This window comes from Parasteatoda tepidariorum, chromosome 5 (genome assembly GCF_982258835.1).
Source record: "Parasteatoda tepidariorum strain Cologne lab strain chromosome 5, Ptep-v5.0, whole genome shotgun sequence".
NCBI lineage: Eukaryota > Metazoa > Arthropoda > Arachnida > Araneae > Theridiidae > Parasteatoda > Parasteatoda tepidariorum.
The window spans coordinates 103868485-103876114 of record NC_141759.1 but is presented as its reverse complement, the minus strand read 5'-3'; the positions used below and the strand labels follow the sequence as shown (position 1 = coordinate 103876114).

Here is a 7630-nt window from a genome sequence, read left to right as displayed (position 1 = left end):
CAGGGTTTTTAATTTTTTTCCCATTGTTTTTTTTGTATTCTCATCGTTTTTTTGCATTTTTACAATCTGTGTTTTTTTTTTCCATTGTATTTTTCAGATTTTTCCTATGGAGTTTTTTTAATTTCAATTTTATCCATTGTATTTTTTCATTGTTTTATTTTTTCAGTGTTTTTTCGATTTTTTCCTGTGTGAAATTTTTCTTTTTTCCATTGTGTTTTCTTTATTTTTCTATTGTTTTTTTCATTTTTCAGGTGTGTTTTTTCATTTTTCCATTGTATTTCTTCCATTCTGTTTTTTTCGGTTTTTTTCCATTGTTTTTTTAATTTTTTCCATAGTATTTTTTGATTTTTTTCCAGATTTTTTTTAATTCTTTTTCCATTGTGTGTTTTGTATTCTCATCGTTTTTTTACATTTTTCCAGTCTGTGCTTTTCTCTATTTTTTCCAATGGAGTTTTTTTTAATTTCAATTTTATCCATTGTATTTTTCTATTGTTTTTATTTTTTCAGTGTTTTTTTGATTTTTTCCTGTGTGATATTTTCTATTTTTCCATTGTGTTTTCCTTATTTTTCTATTGTTTTTTTCCATTTTTCCGGTGTGTTTTTTCATTTTTCCAATGTGTATTTTCCATTGTGTTTCTTCCATTCGGTTTTTTTCCATTGTGTTTTTCTGATTTTTTCCAGTGTATTTTTTGATTTTTCCAAGGTTTTTTAATTTTTTTTCCATTGTTTTTTTTTTGTATTCTCATCGTTTTTTTACATTTTTCCAATCTGTTTTTTTTTCTATTTTTCCATTGTTTTTTCCGATTTTTCCTTTGGAGTTTTTTTAATTTTAATTTTATCCATTGTTTTTTTTTCATTGTTTTTATTTTTTCAGTGTTTTTTTCGATTTTTTCCAGTGTGAAATTTTCCTTTTTTCCATTGTGTTTTCTGTATATTTCTATTGTTTTTTCCATTTTTCATTTTTCCATTTTTCCATTGTGTATTTTCCATTGTGTTTCTTCCATTCTGTTTTTTTCGGTTTTTTTTAATTGTGTATTTTTAATTTTTTTCAGTGTATTTTTTGATTTTTTTCCAGGGTTTTTAAATTTTTTTTCCATTGTGTGTTTCGTATTCTCCTCGTATTTTTACATTTTTCCATTCTGTGTTTTTTTCTATTTTTTCCATTTTATTTTTCCAATAGAGTTTTTTTTAATTTCAATTTTATCCATTGTATTTTTCCATTGTTTTTATATTTATTTTTTCAGTGTTTTTTCGATTTTTTCCTGTGTGATATTTTCTATTTTCCATTGTTTTTTTCCATTTTTCCAGTGTGTTTTTTCATTTTTCGAATGTGTATTTTCCATTGTGTTTCTTCCATTCTGTATGTTTTCGGTTTTTTTCCATTGTGTTCTTTTGATTTTTTCCAGTGTATTTTTGATTTTCCAGGTTTTTTTAATTTTTTTCCCATTGTTCTTTTTGTATTCTCATCGTTTTTTTTGCATTTTTACAATCTGTGTTTTTTTTCTATTTTTTCCATTGTATTTTTCAGATTTTTCGTATGGAGTTTTTTTAATTTCAATTTTATCCATTGTATTTTTTCATTGTTTTTATTTTTTCAGTGTTTTTTCGATTTTTTCTTGTGTGAAATTTTCCTTTTTTCCATTGTGTTTTCTTTATTTTTCTATTGTTTTTTCCATTTTTCATGTGTGTTTTCCCATTTTTCCATTGTGTTTCTTCCATTGTTTTTTTCCGTTGTGTTTTTTGAATTTTTTCCAGTGTATTTTTTGATTTTTCCCAGGTTTTTTTTAATTCCTTTTCCAGGTTTTTTTAAATTCTTTTTCCATTGTGTGTTTTGTATTCTCATCGTTTTTTTACATTTTTCCAGTTTGTGTTTTTTCTATTTTTTCCATTGTATTTTTCCGATTTTTCGTATGGAGTTTTTTTAATTTCAGTTTTATCCATTGTATTTTTCCAATGTTTTTGTTTTTATTGTTTCAGTGTTTTTTCGATTTTTTTCCTGTGTGAAATTTTCCATATTTTCCATTGAGTTTTCCTTATTTTTCTATTGTTTTTTCCCATTTTTTGTGAAATTTCAAAGCTTTTTTTTCTCTTTTTTCATTTTTTTCACCCATTGCGTTTTTTTTTTCAATCTTCCTATAGTTGATAACAATTTAGATTTTCTCTATTGCATTTGACGAATCATCTCTATTTCGTCACCTTACCTTCCCTCTTTTTTTAAATGATACAAACTTTGTATCGCGTGCTTCGTCTTTTCAAAGTTTTCTTTGCTTTTCTCGTCTTTTTCTAAGTTTTTCCAATTTTTTTTAATGTTATCTCATAATTTTTTTTAAAACAAACTTTGTGTCTTTTTTTTTTAATTAACTAAAAATAACTTTTCAGCGTTTTATTAGTTTGTTTCGTCGGAATTTTTTTTCCCCTCAATGTGGTTTATCTGGATTTATTTAATTAGTTTCATATCAGTTGTATTTTCAGTGTTGTTCATTTGGTTTTTTCAATGTGGTTCATCAGTTCTGTCAGTGTAATTTCCATTGGTATTTTATCTTTTTTTGTGTGTGTGTTCTCAGTTGGATTTTTTCAGTTTGTTTTTCCACTGATTTTTCAATCGGTGTGTTTTCCATTGTTTGTTTTTTTAATGTGCTTTACGTTTTTTCCCATTTTTGCATTTTGCTTTCCATAGTATTTGGTGCGTTTTCAATAAATATTTTTTGGTATTTTCCATTGATTTTCTTTCAATACTTTTTTTCAGTGTGTTCAATCTTGTCTTTTCCACCAGTTTTTCTCCATATTTTTCGCAATTCTTTGTTTTACAGTTTTTTCTCATTTTTGCTTAAATTTAAGCTTTCTATTTTTTTACTACATCTGATAAATTCCATCCGTGACTTCTGTCGTTGTATTTTTCAATATTTTTCATTTGTCAGTTTTTTTTTCCATATTTCTATTATTCAAATTTTTACCTGTCAAATTTTCAAGTTATTATTTTTTTTAATAACTTATAAACTTTTTTTTCTTTTTTCTTTTCGTTTTTTTCTAGTTTTTTTTAGTTCCGGTTTTTTACAATGTATTTACCATTTTTTTGTTCTTATCAATTGAAGTTCAATTGTCTGGTCGTGTTTTGTCATCCCATTTTTTTTATCAGTTTTCAAATTTTTCGTTTTTTTTTCTATGTCCTGTTTTTTTTTATTGTTTCAAATTAATGTCTGTTTCATTGCATGCTTCAATACTAGTATGGGTTTAAATTTTTTACAAAATACTTTTTCAATTTTTAATTATGTGTTATAATTTCTTATCAGTGTATTCAGTTTTATTTACCAATTCGAATTCTACATTCCATGTGTTTCGTTTTTCCAATTTTTTCCTTATTTTTTTTCCTATTTGATTTAGATTTTTTTTCCAGTTTTTATTTCTTTTTTTCTCATTTAGTTTTAGCTTTTCATTCATTATGTCTACCATATTTTTCCGAAGTAATTTTCAGTTTGGTTTCTGGTTTATATCTAATATGTTTCACAGCACTTCATTCAATTTCCCTCAATTTTTTTTCCCTTCAGTGTGATTTTTCAGTATCATCCCAGTTTTCGGTTTTTGCATTCATGGATCCAACTATCCACTCCACATTTTCTCTTCAAATTTTTTTTCGTGATTCCTGTCATCAGAAAAAACGCTTGATTTAAATTCTAATTTAATATATTTCAGCTCTTAAGGGTTTTTCTCGATTACCCGACATATAAGTGAAATCCTGACTCATTGGAATCGGCCAGAGTGACTCTAACATTGCCTGCCTCCTTCTCTTTAAGCATAAGAAGAGGAATTGTCGCTTTTGAAAGATAAAGAATGTAAGTTAAAAGTTCCATTCTTATTTTTCTTTACTAACTGTTTTATACATTGCAAATTTTAAATTTTATGCACCAGTTTTTTTAATAACTTATTGGAGATTCTAGTTCTCTTAAAATCTCCAAAGAGATTGCTAAACGCATTTTTTTAAAAGCATCATGAGCAAAATTTCTTATTTCCTTCAATCGCAAAAATTATTTTGAATGTATTTTGAGTGTATCCGGGTACTATTCATTGTCAATTTGTGTTTGGTCACTTGATCTTTATGTTAAGATTGACTTTCTCTCTCTTATAAACTTGGTCTGTTATAGAAATATCGGAACTCTCTTCGGGTCTCTCTTCATTAAATTCAATATTTAAAAAATAATATTTTACAGATTTTCAAAATTATTTGTGACGCTATTTTTGGTCATCATATTGAATTTATAATTTGCTACGCTGTTAGGACATTCAACATTAAAAATAAATTTCAATTATTAAATATTTAATTTAAAAGAAAAAAAAATTCAAATATTTGAATAGCTTATTTGCTGTTGAAGAACAGCATAATAAAATAAAAATTTAAATTTTACTTATGCAATCAATAAAGCATATACTCTGATATATAATGCAATAAAAGGATAGTGATTCCTTAAAATAATTTAGGTATTAATTATAATTATAATCACACTGAATCAAAAGTGAAAAAAAAATATAATGAAAGCACTAAATTTTAATATTTTAATTTAAACAAATAATATGGTAAACTATTGAATAATATCAATTAATTGAAATAACAAATACAAATATCAATAATTCTGTAATAACCCTATGAGCATGAATTATTCAAAAGCATTCACTTTTCAAAATTTCAGGTACAAAAAAATTCAACTCGTTTTCGGTTCTTGCTTTCATGGATTCAAATATCTACTTCACATTTTCTTAACAATTTTTTTTCACGATTCCTGTAATCAGAAAAAACGGTTGATTTTAAATTCTAATTTATTATTTTTCAGCTTTTGAGGATTTGTTCACAATTACCCGACATAAAAGTGTATGCCTGATTCATTAGAATCTGCTAGATTGACTCTAACATTACCTGCCTCCTTTTCTTTAAGCAGAAGAAGAGGAATTCTTGCTTTTGAAAGATAAAGAATGTAAGTAAAAAGTTCCATCCTTATTTTTATTTGTTAACTGTCTTATACATTGCAAATTTTAAATTTTATACACCATTCATGTAACCGTTTTTTTTAAATAACTTCTCAGAGATACTAGCTCTCTTAAAATCTCCAAAAAGATTGTTAAAAACATTCCTTAAAAGGCATCATTAGCAAAATTTCTTATTTTCTTCACTCGCAAAAAATAAAAAGAACTCTTAAGTGCTTCTAACGATATATATATATATACTAGAATCAACTTCAATTTTTTTATACACACAAACTTTTCCTGACAAAAGGATTTTCCTGCCCCACCCCCTCGTTTTCTTTATAACGAAGAAAACATTTTTAAAAATGATGAAATCAAAATTTTTTAACTCCATATAAGTAATGAAGTTTTACCATTTTAAATGAATAGGTTTTCTAGTAAAAAAGTTGGTTTTTATGTTTTATTACTTTAATTTTATTTATTCATTCCGGCGAAAAATTTTAACTTATTACTTATGAATTTATTATTTAATCAAACAAGTTTGGTGGCTTATAATAAACTATAAGGAAATTATTTTCATTTGAATATTTGCTGATTAACTTTATTCAAAATTAAATTAAAATAAATTAAACTAAATAAATTATTCCAAAACCTCTATTAGTGTGAAAAGGTGATATTTTTGCATAAATAAATGTTTTAACTTTTCAGTGTCTCTTTTTATAAAAATTTTGGTTTGCCTTGAAACTTATTAATTTTATATATTTGCCTAACTTATTATATTTGCCTTGTAATTTATCAAGTTTCAGCCTTCAATAATTATACTTAAAATATTATAAGTTTTAAACTCACGTAACATGTGGTATTTGATATCAGTTCAAAATCATAAGATTGCGCTTTGCTGTCCTCTGACGGAATTCCCGATTATGCCAGAGACTATATATGAATTATGCTTCAAGAAACCTGAATTAAAGAAATTATATACTGGATTCTTGAACTAATCACCCTTAGTATAGGACTTTTCAGTACCCCTGCCAAAAGTAAAAACAATAACTTAACAAGTTGGGAGATGCAAATTAATCTTAATTCGGAAATAATTTAATATTTAGAGTATAAAGAAATGAATCATCAAACTTCGTCGAATTTCTTGCCAAAAGTGAAAAATAAAGACAGCAAAACTAGTTTGATTGTCTTATAAAAGTAAGAAATATTCATAAAAATCTGGTTTCAACTACTCTCAGTTTTTTTTTTGGCAATCAAACAGGTTTAGATTGTTTTAACATCGCTTTCCTTTTTAAAGTGATTCGCTGGGATATTTTTTTGTTTCTTTCTTTACTAAAATATTAATTGACGAGCACTAATTTGTTAATTTCTTTGTTTCAATTTTGGCAAAAATTTCAAAAATATGTACTGAAAGTGGTAATTACGGAACACCTTTCAAAATTAACTAGCTAACAAACAATTACGCATACAGATTATTTCATAACGATTGCCCTTTATATACATTTTTTTATAATTCTTATTTAAGCAAAATAGTATATAACATTAACATAACTAATATTTCAGAAAAGAGAAAAAATATCTATCAAACTGAAGATGGTAGGGGAGAGTGGGGTCAATTGTAACAGGGTACGATTGTAACAGAGCAAAAATTTCGAGTGTCGGGTTCTAGATTTGGTTCCTAGGTGGCGCACAAGGTGTATTTAATAAATCTACATGTACACCCCTGATGGCAACCATTTTTTTGTACTTTTGAAAGAGTTACATCACAAAAGATATTTTCACGCCACGCAAGTACTTTTTTTGGTATTAGAATATTATATTGTAACAAAGTAATTTTGTTTAAACAAATAAAAATTAGTAACCGAATATGTAAGTGGACACTTTAATTAACATTTCAATAAAAAAAAGATTAGTTTTGCTTATTAACTAGCATTGTTTTTAACAAATGAAGCTGAAATGGCGTCTTGGGGACAATTGTAACAATAAGTAAAGGGACAATTGTAACAGCTGAAAATAAATAATCTTATATTTACAAACCATTACTTAACTCTTTAAGAACCACCAATAGTTTCCTATATCATTTATATTGTGTTGCATGTGCATTATTTTATTTGTCACCTTTCACAGCATAAATTAAAATTTTTAACCTCTTAAAATTAAAAGTTTAACCCTTTAGGTTTCTGCTCATTATTATTTTTACTCCTAAAATATCACTACTATTTTGATCAATAAAAAAATATATCACAACTATGATAATATGAATAATTAACTATGTTTTATTTGAATTTATGAACTGTTACAATTGACCCCGTAAGTGGGGACAATTGTAACAACTGCACGACTGTCAAAAATTGTTAATAACTAATATAATAATATTTAAAATCAGGTATTTATTTTTTTTCTAGTAGAGGATAGTCTACTTTACTCGTCTGTCAATTAATACTAATAATATATTGGATTTTTTGTTAGTTAAAAATAGTTAAGTAAAAAATGTTACAATTGACCCCACTCTCCCCTACTTACTGAAAAATCGAAACGTGTTTGAATGCCGTAAAGAAACGAAAGAGTAGTTTAAATGTGATTTAGAAACTCCTACTTTAATCAGTTACTGGTTTTGATGTTTTTCATCCCATTTTCCTTACCTTTGAATCGACAGGTTTTGATCGTATGTTTTCTT

General features: G+C 25.8%; 1 protein-coding gene across 1 annotated transcript in view; it reads left to right on the top strand.

Annotated features, from left to right (window-relative positions):
- The first annotated feature begins 755 nt into the window (after positions 1-755).
- LOC147809925 (coatomer subunit gamma-1-like) overlaps positions 756-7630 on the top strand; it is a 104529-nt gene continuing 97654 nt past the window's right edge. The window contains exons 1-2 of the mRNA XM_087164665.1: positions 756-3830; positions 4824-4964. The gene's annotated coding sequence lies outside the window, so the exon portion shown is untranslated. The remainder of the gene's footprint in view (positions 3831-4823; positions 4965-7630) is intronic.